Source organism: Etheostoma spectabile, unplaced genomic scaffold, assembly GCF_008692095.1.
Source record: "Etheostoma spectabile isolate EspeVRDwgs_2016 unplaced genomic scaffold, UIUC_Espe_1.0 scaffold00018343, whole genome shotgun sequence".
Taxonomy (NCBI): domain Eukaryota; kingdom Metazoa; phylum Chordata; class Actinopteri; order Perciformes; family Percidae; genus Etheostoma; species Etheostoma spectabile.
Genome location: NW_022604216.1, coordinates 145042 through 159549, shown reverse-complemented (window position 1 = coordinate 159549; position 14508 = coordinate 145042). Strand labels below are relative to the sequence as shown.

General features: G+C 40.9%; 4 non-coding genes and 2 pseudogenes across 4 annotated transcripts; 2 read left to right on the top strand and 4 right to left on the bottom strand.

The window, feature by feature from the left end:
* Window positions 1–3244: 3244 nt before the first annotated feature.
* Window positions 3245–3317, top strand: trnat-ugu (transfer RNA threonine (anticodon UGU)). Its single transcript has one exon. It is a non-coding gene; the product is annotated as a tRNA-Thr (tRNA).
* A 4333-nt stretch (window positions 3318–7650) lies between these two features.
* LOC116680166 (U5 spliceosomal RNA) lies at window positions 7651–7766 on the bottom strand. Its single transcript, XR_004329653.1, has one exon. It is a non-coding gene; the product is annotated as a U5 spliceosomal RNA (small nuclear RNA).
* Window positions 7767–11594: 3828 nt separating this feature from the next.
* Window positions 11595–11667, top strand: trnav-cac (transfer RNA valine (anticodon CAC)). Its single transcript has one exon. It is a non-coding gene; the product is annotated as a tRNA-Val (tRNA).
* Window positions 11668–12717: 1050 nt separating this feature from the next.
* On the bottom strand, window positions 12718–12830 carry LOC116680170 (uncharacterized; annotated as a pseudogene).
* Window positions 12831–13456: 626 nt separating this feature from the next.
* Window positions 13457–13575, bottom strand: LOC116680169 (uncharacterized; annotated as a pseudogene).
* Window positions 13576–14223: 648 nt separating this feature from the next.
* LOC116680171 (U2 spliceosomal RNA) lies at window positions 14224–14407 on the bottom strand. The gene has a single exon (XR_004329656.1). It is a non-coding gene; the product is annotated as a U2 spliceosomal RNA (small nuclear RNA).
* Window positions 14408–14508: the final 101 nt, after the last annotated feature.

Sequence of the window (14508 nt, the reverse complement as noted above, 5' to 3'; positions counted from 1 at the left end):
TCTGTGACGACTATCAAAAGGTAGAGGACTGTGAAAGGAGCGCTTCCGGACAGGTGAAAGGTAGTCTCTGTAACAGCTGGTATGACCGGGTTGGACAACAGGAGGTGGAAACCATGGGCGAGGTTGACAGACAAAAGAGATTGGTGGGTACAACAAGATGAATGGGAGATATTATCTATACAGCGGGACTATAGTTCAGACCCCACGAAAAATCCCATAACCCTGTCAGTAAATAGAGCAATTGGGAGCAGGAACGGTCAGGATGTGTGGATGTTAGCCATAGGTGTATGGATAGCAGGAAGTGACCAGATAACCCCCCTGCAGATAAATATTTTGGATCCCCTCACGCACACACAGAATGACACTGACATGGCAGAGACTACAGTAAAACCCCCTCTGAAGGAGGAAGACGTAATAGTGCAGGACTTCTCTAAAATGAGGGTGGAAGATGTGTTAGAGTTATCAGCAGGTGCAGGCCAGGACAATTTATGGATCAGATGGCTAATACAGAATGCCAAAGAACAACACATGGAAGGGTGCGTGGCCTGTGCCACAGCTAGACCAGTCATGTTCACTAACCCGGCCCCGTTGTTTCCTAATGAGGACCCAGCAGTATATGCATGCATGTTGAACTTCACACACTCTAAGACAGCTTCCCGCAATTGTACTACCCTAGCATCCCTCTTTCCCCCAGGCTTGAAAAACCAGGGTATTTTACCGCCATAAAGGGGGAGGGTGCAAGATATCACTGTTTCAATCTCACCGGATCAAGCAAGCCCACAATCAAACTAGGTGATACCCCCAGACTGGTGTAATACAACTGTACAAAACAAAACAGCCTAGGCCCAGTGGCTAGAATAGGACTATTCTACTATTGTGGTGGTCTTAGGTTGTACTCCCAGATAAAGTTCCCAAATCAAACGTCAGGAGTTTGTGCTATGTTAGATTAGCTATGCCCATATCTTGGTAGGGAGTAGAGTCCACTATACCCACCATAAGGCTGTGCAACTGACCGTAAGAGAAGCGCAGGGCCCGTAGTATGCAAGGCCCGGCTTTTGATCCATGGGCGGGAACCCCAACCTATATAGACAGCATAGGAGTTCCTAGGGGTGTCCCGAATGAATACAAATGGCAGATCAAATAGCCGCAGGATTTGAGAATATACCACTGCTTTCAGCCATCTTCCCCGTCACTCCCAGCAAAAATGTAGATAGGATAAATTTTGTGCATTATAATGTTTTTTACGCTTGAGCAATGCAACTAGGGATGCCATCGAAGGCCTGGCCGAGCAGATGGCCCCAACGTCCCTCATGGCGCTCCAGAATAGGATGGCGCTGGACATGCTGTTGGCTGAAAAAGGAGGAGTCTGTTCCATGTTTCGGAGAGATGTCTGTACGGTCATCCCTAACAACACTGCCCCGGATGGGAAGGTCACCAGGGCTTTGAACCAACTTCGAGCCCTTTCCCAGGAGATGCATGACGCCTCAGGTGTATCAAATCCATTGGAGGGGTGGATGACAACCTTTTTGGCAAATGGAAGAATCTTATCACTGCTTGTTTGACATCTATTGCTGTTTTTCTCACTATTCTAGTTACCTGTGGGTGTTGCTGTGTGCCCTGCCTGCGGACCATGACATCCCGGCTCATCACCACTGCCTTGTCCAAAGAAAAAGCGCCGCCTCCCTATTCCGCTGGGATGCTGCCATTACTCACCATGCCTGAGGACGGGGAGACGTTGAGGCACTGCAGTTAGTGTAAAAAGTGTTCGCACCTAGTAGGTGCGAAAAGGGGGAATTTGTGGGAAAATAATACAATGACTGAGGTGGTGATGAACAGGGCACTCAGGAACGGCCCGTAAAAGCTGGCTTAAAGTATATACTGAATTAACCAAAGACTAAATAAGAGTGTGTGTATGTGTGACATATTATACATTATGCTTTGCAGCTGGGTTACAGCTAGGAGGAGAGAACAGACAGGGCTATCTTAGTCAGATAAGCTACAGTGAGCCAGAAGAGAGATGGTGAGGCCAAGGACACTGAAGTTCGAGGACGGTCTGATAACTCAGAGAACAGGACGTAGGAGTGAACATAGCTGTCTTGTGAAGTAAATGATAACTGAAAATAATAGACAGGCAGAAGAAAGAGGGAAGAGAAAGAGCAGGAGTGTAACCCAGCAACAGTATAGCTGACCAATCAGGCCCCACAAGGGGAACCAATATAACCCTGAGCACACTATTGTTTAAGTGCCATTTTGGGAACCTCTGTACTAACAAGTTTCCATCTGGTCCGTGCACGTTTAACTGCCCGGAAACGCATTTCATCTGTTGACCACAAGAATAAACGCTGTGTTAATTCATCATGGAGTCAGTCGTCAGTTTAGAAGGATTTCCCCAACACTCTCAAGACATTAAACTACATTTGGCTGAGCTTTATCAACAGTATTTAATTAGAAAATCCATATACTTACCAACCGAATAGTAGCGTGGAGTACAGGACGACGAGCCCTTTGATGTAACCGTTACCTGCTTTCTTCTGGCAACAATGTAAAGCGCGCCAGACGAGATCACGTGCGGTATCACGAGAATTAAAATCGCTTCTTTATTGACTCACTTCATGCCAACATGATCTGAACAAATTCACGTACCCTCTTTTGCAAATTATGTAGTTTCTACACTATAGAGTTACGTTTAACTTTAAAACATGAGTTAATTGTGTTAAATGCATCCAAGACATTTACATAAATCCAAGAGTAGGCCAGTCTCCTTTTTTTTCAGTGTACTATACTACGACATTTATGATTTTTTGACATACTACACTATGACTTTTATGATTTTTTTGTTATACTAAACTATGACTTTTTATGACATTTTATGAATTTTTGACATGTTATACTACAACTTTTTATGAATTTTTGACATACTATACTCTGACTTTTTTTGAATATTTGTTCATATTATACTATGACTTTTTTTGAATATTTGTCATATTCCGGGGGGCCTCTGTAGAGAGCTGGTCCAGGCACGTCCAGCTGGGAGGAGGCCTCGGGAAGACCCAGAACTAGGTGGAGAGAGTACATCTCCAACCTGGCCTGGGAACGCCTCGGGATCCCCCAGTCGGAGCTGTTGATGTGGCTCGGCAAAGAAAGTTTGAGGTCCCCTGCTGGACTGCTGGACAGAGATGGATGGATGGAGGGAACCCTTTTCACTAGCTCATTGTATTCTTGCAAGACAGGTTTATCTGTAGAAGGTGCTGTAGCTTAGTGGTTAAAGCGCCTGTCTTGTAAACAGGAGATCCTGGGTCCAATTCCCAGCAGTGCCTGGTTATCACTCAATGAATTGATTCTCCATGGTTGCCAATACTAATCATGTGCAACCAAGTTATTGTCTGATTTTCTAGAGCACTAAAGTTACATGTGAAGTTATTTTGTACCATTACATTACATGTGTCCATGTAAAGCGAATAAAAGCCTTTTGTTGGAGGTGTTTTTTCAACTTTAGTGTGAAGATTATAAAGTTTTTATTATCATGAATTTCAGTCTTACCTTGGAAGCTTAGGGCTCCTGCACACTGCCTGCATGGCGTGAGCGTGTCAGCTGAGGTTAGAATGCCTACCGTATTGGTCAATACTGTTAACATGAGAGAAATAAAAACAGACACGCCACACAGCAAACACTATGTTGACTGTTGAGGAGGACTAAACTAGGACTGTGTTTTAAGCTTTTCAGGGCTTTCCATGAAACATGGCCTGCCTGGAGGGAGTGGTAAGGACCTTTGTGATGAGGGGACTTATGGCATGGAGGTTGGATTTTACCAGGGCTTTGGTACCATTTTTTCTATTTTTGTTATTTCCACTCTTTACTCTAACCCCGACCGGCCCGTCAGACACCTCCCAAGAGCCTGGGTCTGACCGAGGTTTCTGCCTAAAGGAAGTTTTTCCTCACCACTGTCGCACTGTGGCTTGCTCTGGAGGAAACTGCTAGACCTGTTGGGTCCTTGTAAATTCTGGAGTGTGGTCTAGACCTCCTCTATCTGTAAAGTGTCTCAAGATAACTCTTGTTATGAATTGATACTATAAATAAAATTGAAGTGAATTGTTATGGTACAAATAAGGGAGCATATCAATCAATCAAGCTGCCTCCACGAGGATATACAGGAACAGGCAGTGCTCTACTACGATTTTCACTTTGCCCGTGTCTGGTAACTACTAACCAATTGAAAAGTTTATGAACATTGGTCCAAACAGGTAAAACACTGCTTTTCAGGCTGTCGTGGCCGAGTGTTTTTTTTTTTACTTTTTATGAATTTTTTGACAACTGTACTATGAATTTTTATACATTTTTTGACATACTATACTATGACTTTTATGAATTTTCGACATATTATACTATGACTTTTATGATTATTTTGACATACTAAACTATGACTTTTTATGAATTTTTTGACATACTATGGCTTTTTACGACTTTTTGTGAATTTTTGACATACTATTCTATGACTTATTTTAAAACGGGGAATTAGCTCAAATGGTAGAGAGCTTGCTTAGCATGCACAGGTAGCGGGATCGATGCCTGCATTCTCTAGGGGAGTTTAGATTCTTCTTGCTTTACAACAAGAACTATAATCTGTACTTGTCACAACATACTACACTATGACTTATGAATTTTTTTACATACTATACTATGACTTTTTATGACTTTATGAATTTTTTGACATACTATAAAATGACTTTTTATGACATTTTATGAATAGTTTTCATACGATACTATGACTTTTGTGAATTTTTGACACAGTCTACTATGACTTTAAAAAAAAAAAATTTGACATACTATGACCATGACTATGACTTTTTATGACTATTTCTGAATAATTTGACAAATTATACTATGACTTTTTGAATTTTCGACATAATATACTATGACTTTTATGATTTTTTTGTCATAGAACTATAAATCTGGACTTGTTACAACATACTACACTACGACTTTTTAGGAATATTTTGACATACTATACTATGACTTTTTATGAATTTTTGACAACTATACTATGAATTTTTATAAATATTTCGACATACTACAGTATGACTGTTTATGATTTTATTGACTTTTTATGAATTTTTGACATAGTATACTATGACTTTTTTTGATTTTATGAATTTTTGACATACTAACTATGACTTTTTATAAATATTTCGACAAATTATAGTATGACTATTTAGGAATTTGTCAACATACTATACTATGACTTTTATGAATTTTCGACACATTATACTATGACTTTTTATGAATATTTTGACTTACTATACTATGACTGTTTATGATTTTATTGACTTTTTATGAATTTTTGACATAGTATACTATGACTTTTTATGATTTTTCATGAATTTTGACATACTATACTATGACTTTTTATAAATATTTCGACAAATTATAGTATGACTATTTAGGAATTTGTCAACATACTATACTATGACTTTTATGAATTTTCGACACATTATACTATGACTTTTAATGAATATTTGAGGTACTATACTATGAGTTACTACGAGGCTTTGAAGACTAAAATTAATTTGTGGATGAATATATATTTCAAACTGAATCATTGTTTTTTTTTACACACACACACACACACACACACACACTTTATGAATAAACCTCAGATAGTTCAACCTGTTTTATTAGGAGTGGTTTTACACAAATTCAAAATAAAACATTCATGCAACAAAACTTAATAAAGTGCTCTGGTTTTTAAAAGGACGCAAACAGAAAAATAAAAACAAAACTGAGTTCTTCTGTTCTCCAACAAGAAATAAGGACGAATAAAGCATCTGTCTCTGTCTTCATGATGTCGGGTTGGTCCTCTGATCTGTCCCCGTCTTCTCCAGATGGATCTGTCCCCGTCTTCTCCCGGAAGACAGATTTATTATTTCAGTTTAATTATTAGGAATCAAAGTCTCCGTGTGTTGGTCCTTTGATCTGTCCCCGTCTTCTCCCTCTGATCTGTCCCCGTCTTCTCCCTCTGATCTGTCCCCGTCTTCTCCATTTGATCTCTCCCCGTCTTCTCCCACATATCTGTCCCCGTCTTTTCCCTCTGATATGTCCCCATCTTCTCCCTCTGATATGTCCCAGTCTTCTCCCACGGATCTGTCCCTGTCTTCTCCCTCTGATCTGTCCCCATCTTCTGCCACAGATCTGTCCCCGTCTTCTCCCTCTGATTTTCCTTCTTAAATCTTCTTGGGTTTTTCCCAACATTTTTAAAGCTTTTTTTTTTTTTTTTCACGTCACATTTGTTGACATTCGACATTTTTGTCTCTTTTTTACACTTAAAAAAAAATTCTCATACAGCGGGGGTAAGTTAAAATTTCAATTCTGCTGAAGTACTGACTGTGATTGGCTGGGGAATTTGGTGAAAAACTATTTCTGTTTTTTAAATCCTGGGGTTGTACAAAACGGAAATAAAGGTTAGGTTCTTTGTTGCATCCAGGCTGTTATGTATAACAGATAAAAAGCGCAAATTGACATCATTCCATCCAATACGGGCAAGACGGGGTTGACAGATAGATTTTAAAATCCACACAGATAAACAGTCATCGTAGCTCTTTGCAGGATTTCCGCAAAGTTTACCGAGATTAAACTGGGCCGTATAGTGGCAATTATACAAAAAAGAGAGAAGTACTTCCACTCGTTGTTACCTGTCGTTGCTATGGGTAACAAGAGTTCACATTCACACGTTTCCTTAGGGGCCCGTAGTGGATGAAATGGTAAAACATTTGGCCCTGGATGCATAGAATGCCTGCCATATGGAGCGACAAAAAAAAGGTCCTGAAAAAAGGTTCTTTAACTCTACCTCCCTCACCTCTTTTTTTTGTTTCTTGTTATGTGTCGGCAAGATGTCTTATGCTTTTGGGTTGTCTGTCCATCTCTACATCAGAATCAGAAATTCTTTATTGATCCCCGAAGAGAAACTCTGGAAAATGAGGACTCCTTCAAGCCAGATTTGAACCAGCGACCTAAGGATTTCAGCTTTAGGTCTCTACAGTCCTCCTTTCTACCAACTCAGCTATTGAAGGAGTTAGCACTTACACATCCAGAACCGTGCCATAGCTGCAGTCTTAAGATTTCTGGATGGGGCCGTGGCTGCTGTTATGTGTATAGCTGTAAATCTGCTCCCTAAAAACAATAACAGGTCCGGCACTCCTTCCCCTCCTTTCTCCTTTGACTTCTTCATCACTCTTCTTTGCACTCGTTCCCACTTGGACCCCCACAAGAAATAAAAGATGGCTCATTCCAGTTCTAAAATCTCTTTTCTGGGTTGGATAAAAACAGAGCTGATTAGTAAAAGCAAAGGTAGAATCACTGCCTTGATGATTAAAATCTTTCCATCTAGAGTTAGTCCTCTAAGTCTCCAGCATCCTAGTCTCTGCCTAACTTTCCCTAACGTGTCTAGCCAATTTGTTTTCCCACCCCCCTCCCGATTGAATTTTACCCCAAGGATTTTTTGGGTCGGTCCGAGTCACAGTCAGGGGGAGTCCTGTCATCTCAGTAGCTGTCCACGGCCCATGAAAATGGGCAAGGGTCTTGCTTCTATTATTTAGCTGCTGTTGAGAATCTGAGTCTAGTTAAGGACAGCATATTTGTTTTTCACAAGTACAAAAGGCTCGGCCAAAAAGCAAATCCCACCAAAAATAGTTTAAACTCATCGGCGTTCCCCTCCAAGGAAGTCTTTAGTAAAAAGGGAAAGACTTGTGCGTTATGAAGAGAAACCAGAGTGAGTACAGCCGTCTGCTCGAGAGCAGCAGAAAACCCTAGTGGACCCAGTCCAAACCATCGTGGTAAGCCTCACTGGGTGTCCAAACTAAAATGATAAGAGTTAACATGGTCGACTCCTTACTGATGTTTATATCTGTACTCACTATGCCCTTTTTTAAAACACCAGCCAATCTCAAGTGTTACATGTGAATAATCAATATGTGAGTAATCAGGAAGCGCACATTAAAGATAGTTGCAAGATCTACCAAATGTTTAACTTTAAAACCCGTAAGCTGTTGGAACCTTAGTTGCCACAGGTTCCCAAATCTAAAGGCGGAGCAGAGTGGAGCAGCGGAAGCGTGCTGGGCCCATAACCCAGAGGTCGATGGATCGAAACCATCCTCTGCTAATTTCTGTGCTTTGTTTGAAATTAAGTCTATTTCCTTTTTGTTGATGTTTAACAATGCTATCTGTGTCTGAAGTGAAATCTCTGCAATGCTCATTGCATAATACAATAAATATGCTACACAATAGTACAAGTACATAAATACAGTAAAATAGAAACTGTAAAACATGTACATTTAAAGTGCTTGTTGTGCTATCTGATAGTCTGAGGTATAAAAGAGAGAGCATACCGCTTAGTTTGTGTCACAGGAGGTCTTAGTCTACTACTACGTATTATAACCCTACCAGTCAGATTACCACAGGAGGTAATATCTGTTGCAGCTCTTTTAAAGACTCTACCATAATACCTGCTGGAGATGCCAGGTCCTCATACACGTAAAGCAGGAGCTCTACCACTGAGCTACATCCCCTGAAGATCTTCAGATTTTTTTTACTTTTTTCTGAGATAGACTTAGTCTTATCTTTATTAATCCTTTTGGGATAACTCCCGCAAGGAAATTGAAATATCACTGAATAAAAGAAGAAACCTGGGTAAAACATGTAATGTTAATGTTGTTTATGACTTCAAACCTATAAATGCAACTGCGATGGCTGGAAATCAAACCTGGGCAAAATGATTGTACTGCTATGGTATAAATCATAGTTGAAAAGTAACACACCTGTTGCCTTTCTGCTAGACAATACAACGTTCACTGCAAATCTTGTAACACAGACTGAAAATAAATGATGAGAAATGCATTGGTGGAGATGGGTTGCTTCCACTACTTCTGAGATAACACTGTCTTTGCTACCACTCTTGAGGAACACCTCTCGTCAGCAGGATTCAAACCTGCACGGGGAGACCTCATGGGATTTCTAGTCCATTGCCTTAACCGCTCGTAAGCCTCGGCCACAACTACCTGCAATTTAGGACCAGACCTATTGGAACAAATGTTCATAAACCTTTCGATTGGTTATTAGAAGTTACCAGACACGGGCAAAGTGCAAATCGTAGTGCACTTCCTGTGTCTGTGGATCCTCATGGAGGCAGCTTGATTGACTTACAGTTCTCCGCTATTCACAATCACACCTGATAGACAAGCTTTAGTACAAAACTAAAGTAACGAGCCAATTTTGTAAAATGTAAGGAGTAGAAAATACTGATATTCGTGTTCAAATGTAAGGAGTAAAAGTCAAAAGTCGCCAAAAAAATAAATGGTAAACTAAAGTAAAAATATCTGAAAAATCTACTTGAGTACAGTAATGAAGTGTTTGTAATTCGTTACTTCGTTAACAAAGTATTTATACTGTGTTACTTCCAATCTCTGATGACCGTAAAGATTAATATGTACATGGTTTGCATAACTGTACCTTCTGATAGACATAAGGCTTTCGTTATCTGTGGGCTGCTCTATAGTCTCCTGAATGAGGATAAATCCCAGAGTTGGCTCAAACCAGCAAACGTCCCTGGGTGGACTTGAACCACCATCCTTTCGGTTAACAGCCAACTGCGCTGACCTATTGCGCCACAGAGACTGCGCCTGTCTGCTGTTATCGATCTTTAAGCCACAAGCATTTGCTTTATAGCTTTTTGAGGTTGAGCTGCACATGTATGCTTATCAGGCTATTTTCCTGTTACTCAGAAATTGGGGAAGCTGACTCATGCGGAAATGTAGAAGCTGGACGTGCATTGTATTGTTCTTACATGTCAATTGGATTCTGACTTTGAATTCAAATATTTGGCATCCAAGAAGATTTCTGAACTGATGATGTATCAGTCATTTTGCTGGTGGTTTCTTTTTTCACAGCAACAAGCTTGATCATTGACATACAGTTGCACGCCACGTATCACAAAACTCCTGAATGAGCCAGTATAGAGCATCAGAATTGCTTGATGAATGGTCTATTAGCTTTGGAACAACCCACAGCTCTCCATTGTCAGATATGGGTGGGGGAGTGGTCACTGTGTCCAACCCTTTCTGTGTAAAAAAACAACTAAAGAAGTCTCTTGGATGAGAGACAAAACCTTTTGCGGAGAATCTTTTACCAAGTCCAGTTGCCCTCGGCCTAGTTGTGAACTTTTGGGGTAATAGCTTGGATCAGGAACCAAAACAGACACATCTGGACTCAATGTGGGCATTGTACAGCAATATTTGACACATTTAGACCATGAAGACAGTTTTCAGTTTATTTCCCATCTGGCAGGTATATTTGTGGACTCAGTTGGCCTTTTTGTAGAAAATTGCACAATGTTGACCCAATTTTCATCCTATTTTCCATTTGGCAGGGACATTTCTGGATTCAGGTGGACATTGTGGACAGAAACATTGGTGGATCTTGATTCCCACCATAGGATTTAGCCTGTATTGCACATTGTCTTCACATCCCGCGCAATGTATTGCCATTGTCAAGCACATTGCCACCCTGGTGACTTTCTTCCATGTCTCCATGAACGCCCATATATTGGGCTGACAGTTGAGAAACCTTCCCTTGTTAACTATGACATGGATGACTGAGAACCTACTATATCAAGACATGTTTAATTCACTATATTATAATTTTTTGAGACAAGTCCTACTGGACAACTGTTGGATCAGTCAGGATGGCCGAGCGGTCCAAGGCGCTGCGTTCAGTTCGTAGTCCCCACTGGAGGCGTGGGTTCAAATCCCACTTCTGACAACAACTGTTTTCATTTGGAACTAATGTCTAAGAGTCGATATTGGGAATAAATAACATAGCAGTTCTTTGTATTTAAGAGGACATGAATGTGCGCAAGAAATGCAATTGCAAGTAAAGCGTTTTTAAAGTTACCACGTGTTTGTACACAGTAGACATATCTACTGCTGTATTCACTGTTATCTTTGGGCTGCTCTATGGTCTTCTGCAAAAGGATAAATCCCAGAGTTGGCTCAATCCAGGTTATTTACATAGTGAACGTCCCTGGGTGGACTTGAACCACCATCCTTTCTGTTAACAGCCGACTGCGCTGAACTATTGTGCAACAGAGGCTGCGTTTTTGGTCACAGCAACAAGCTTGATCATTGACATACAGTTGCACGCCACGTATCACAAAACTGTTGGGTGGGGCCTTATGTATTTGCTTGTATTACATCAAGTGACCTGCATACCAATGACCGTAAAGATTAATATGCTGTCAGCGAATGCCACCTATATGCGACAGGCCCCCGGGTGACAGGCGGAGATACTGTCCATTATACTAACAAGGAATGCCCGAGCTTAATATTTGGCACATCAAGAAATAGGTGGCGCTATTCCAACATTTAGGCCACAGTCAATGCATGTAGAAATATTTATGTTTACTACATATTTGCTGTCATTCAAATCTATGACAAAGCATCTGTGACTGAATCTAGTTTAAAATCTCTATTTTGTAGCATTTTGAACATTTGCAATAAAAAGAAATGGTGCATTTTCCCACAAATATGCAAAATAAATGCTTTTAGTCAGTTTCCGTAGTGTAGTGGTCATCACGTTCGCCTCACACGCGAAAGGTCCCCTGTTCGAAACTGGGCGGAAACACATTTCTTTGTTTGTATTGACTTCGCACAATCAAACTCTGCGAAGTTAAACTCTCTATAAACTTCACGGAAAAATCTCCCTGATGTGAAATCGTGGCCAGGCCTACCGAAGTTTCCCCAGTGCAGTAGTCATCACGTTCAGAGATACAGGAATATCCTGTCTAAAAATTATGCAGAAAAACAATTCCACGCATTTGTTACTTCTAAGCTGGATTACTCCAATTCTTTATTATCAGGCTGCTTAAAAGAGTCCATAAAGATTCTTCAGCTGATCCAGAATTCTGCAGCACGTGTTCTGATAGGAACCAGGAAAAGAGATCGCATCTCTCCGGGTTTAGCTTCTCTGCATTGGCTTCTTGTAAAATACAAAATAGAAATAGATTTAAAATCCTTCTTCTCACCTACAAAGCTCTTCATGTTCAAGCACCATCTTATTTTAAAGAGCTCATTGTACCTTATTACCCCGACCAGAGTACTGCGCCTACAGAATGCAGGGTTACTTGTGGTTCCTAAAGTCTCCAAAAGTAGAATGGGAGCCAGAGTGTTCAGCTATCAAGCTCCTCACCTGTGGAACCAGGTTCCCGTTTTGGGTTCAGGAGGCAGACACCATCTCCACATTTAAGAGTGGGCTTAAGACTTTCCTCTTTGATGAAGCTTATAGTTAGTGCTGGCTCAGTTTTTCCTTGCCTCTTTCTCCTAGTGCTTGCTCTTGCCCTGTTCAAAACTGGGCGGAAACACATGTCTTTATTTGTATTGCTTGGCTTCCGAGATCAGACGAGAGCAGGCGCTTTCAGGGTGGTGTGGCCGTAAGCAACCATACAGGGCGAAATACAGCTATTTCTAGATGTGAAGACCTGAAAGTTCTCAAAACTTGAATAATAATCATGTGGTAAACAGATACAGATAATGCTGTACTCGCTCATCCCTATTGAACACTGAGATTGTTTATTTTAATTCTAAAGAAGAATGGTGCTTCAAAAAAAAAAGTTACGTCCTCTATACAGTTTCCTTGTCAGCTCTGCGTCCAGCAAAGAAGCTACAGCGCCTTATGCGCTTACAGCACCAGGTACTCCCAGGCGGTCTCCCATCCAAGTACTAAGCCAGCCCAACCCTGCTTGGCTTCCGAGATCAGACGAGAGCGGGCAGGGTGGTGTGGCCGTAAGCAAGTGCATGGGGTGAAATCCAGCTATTTCTAGACGTGAAAACCTGAAGGTTTTCAAAACTGTTGAATAAACAGCTCGGGGTTGAGGAATACTGAACTACATGTGATCACACTACTAGTTCACGTATACATTTTTCCGTAGCTTGCTATTAGTTTAACTACCTTCACCTTGGAATCAAGATGAGTTGACTTGCTTTTTGCTCTTTTTGCATTATAATTAACACTTCTGAATTTTTAAGAGTTCTTTGATTTGTTTTGTTCCACATTGATTCATTTGAATCAATGTGGAACAAAACAAATCAAAGAACACCTGTTGCTACACTTATAAATAATTTCATGTATTTCCATGTTTCTATTTTTCCTTACTGTAATTCATTCTTAATTTTCTTACCTCTGTCTTTACTTAGACTTGGGTGACTTGTCGTCTTCCATAACATAGTATTTATAATGATGTGGTCACACTGCAAGTATTATGAACTCCTACTTGAATTGTTGAACAGTGTGAGATTGTTTGTTTTAATTCTAAATAAGAAAGGTGCTACAAAACAAAAATATTACGTCCTCTATACAGTTTCCTTGTCAGCTCTGCGTCCAGCAAAGACGTCACAGCGCCTTATGCTAATTAAAAAGCTTACAGCACCAGGTATTCCAAGGCAGTCTCCCATCCAAGTACTAAGTTGGCCCAACCCTGCTTGGCTTCCGAGATCAGACGAGAGCAGACGCTTTCAGGGTGGTGTGGCCGTAAGCAAGCGCCCCGGTTGAAATAAAGCTGTTTCTAGACGTAAAAACCCGAAGTTTCTCAAAACTTTTAAATAAACAGCTTGGGGTTGAGGAATACTGAACTACATGTAATCACACTAATAGTTCACGTATACATTTATCAATTTTTAAGAGTTCTTTGATTTGTTTTGTTCCACATTGATTAATTTTTTTAGCAGCCATTGCGAGGCCATGTCTCTTCAGGTCCATTGACAGTTTGGGCAACGGGCAGCTCCACCTGCATCGTTAATTGTTTTTCCACAAGACAGAAGATGGGTGCACCGTTCCCAGCAACACTGCAATATTGGGTCGATGCGTGGAGTGAATGGAGTGTGCCGCTTTCCAAATCCAAGGCCTCACCTATTCCCACATTGTCACAGGGCCAATATTTTTTGTCCTTGCTGTTTTTCTGCCAATCAATAGTGCAAATCTTGCTACACTTTTGTATGGCTTTATCTTTTCAAGTATTATAACAACGTTTTGATACCAGGAACCCAACGAGGTTTCAAAGATCGTTCAGTTTTTGTGACATCTTCTGGCGGTAAAATCTGCCAGCCATGTCTCTTCAGGTCCATTGACAGTTTGGGCAACGGGCAGCTCCACCTGCATCGTTAATTGTTTTTCCACAAGACAGAAGATAGGGGCACCGTTCCGCTGCAATACCAGGTTGATAAGTGGAGTGAACGGAGCAAGCCCCTTTTTCAACTCCTATTGCTAAAAATCCATTTAATACGTTGTCCCCTGATAGAGGACATATCAGATATTAAACTGATAAGAACAGATACTACACTTGATCTTAGCCAAAAGGCCGAGAAGCGATGACCACCACCTCTATGCTGTCAGATGCGACCTCCACGGACGGTTTTCAGCTGTCACTGTACAGTAATTTTAAAAGGACATAACAGCTGCTACTTAGCACCC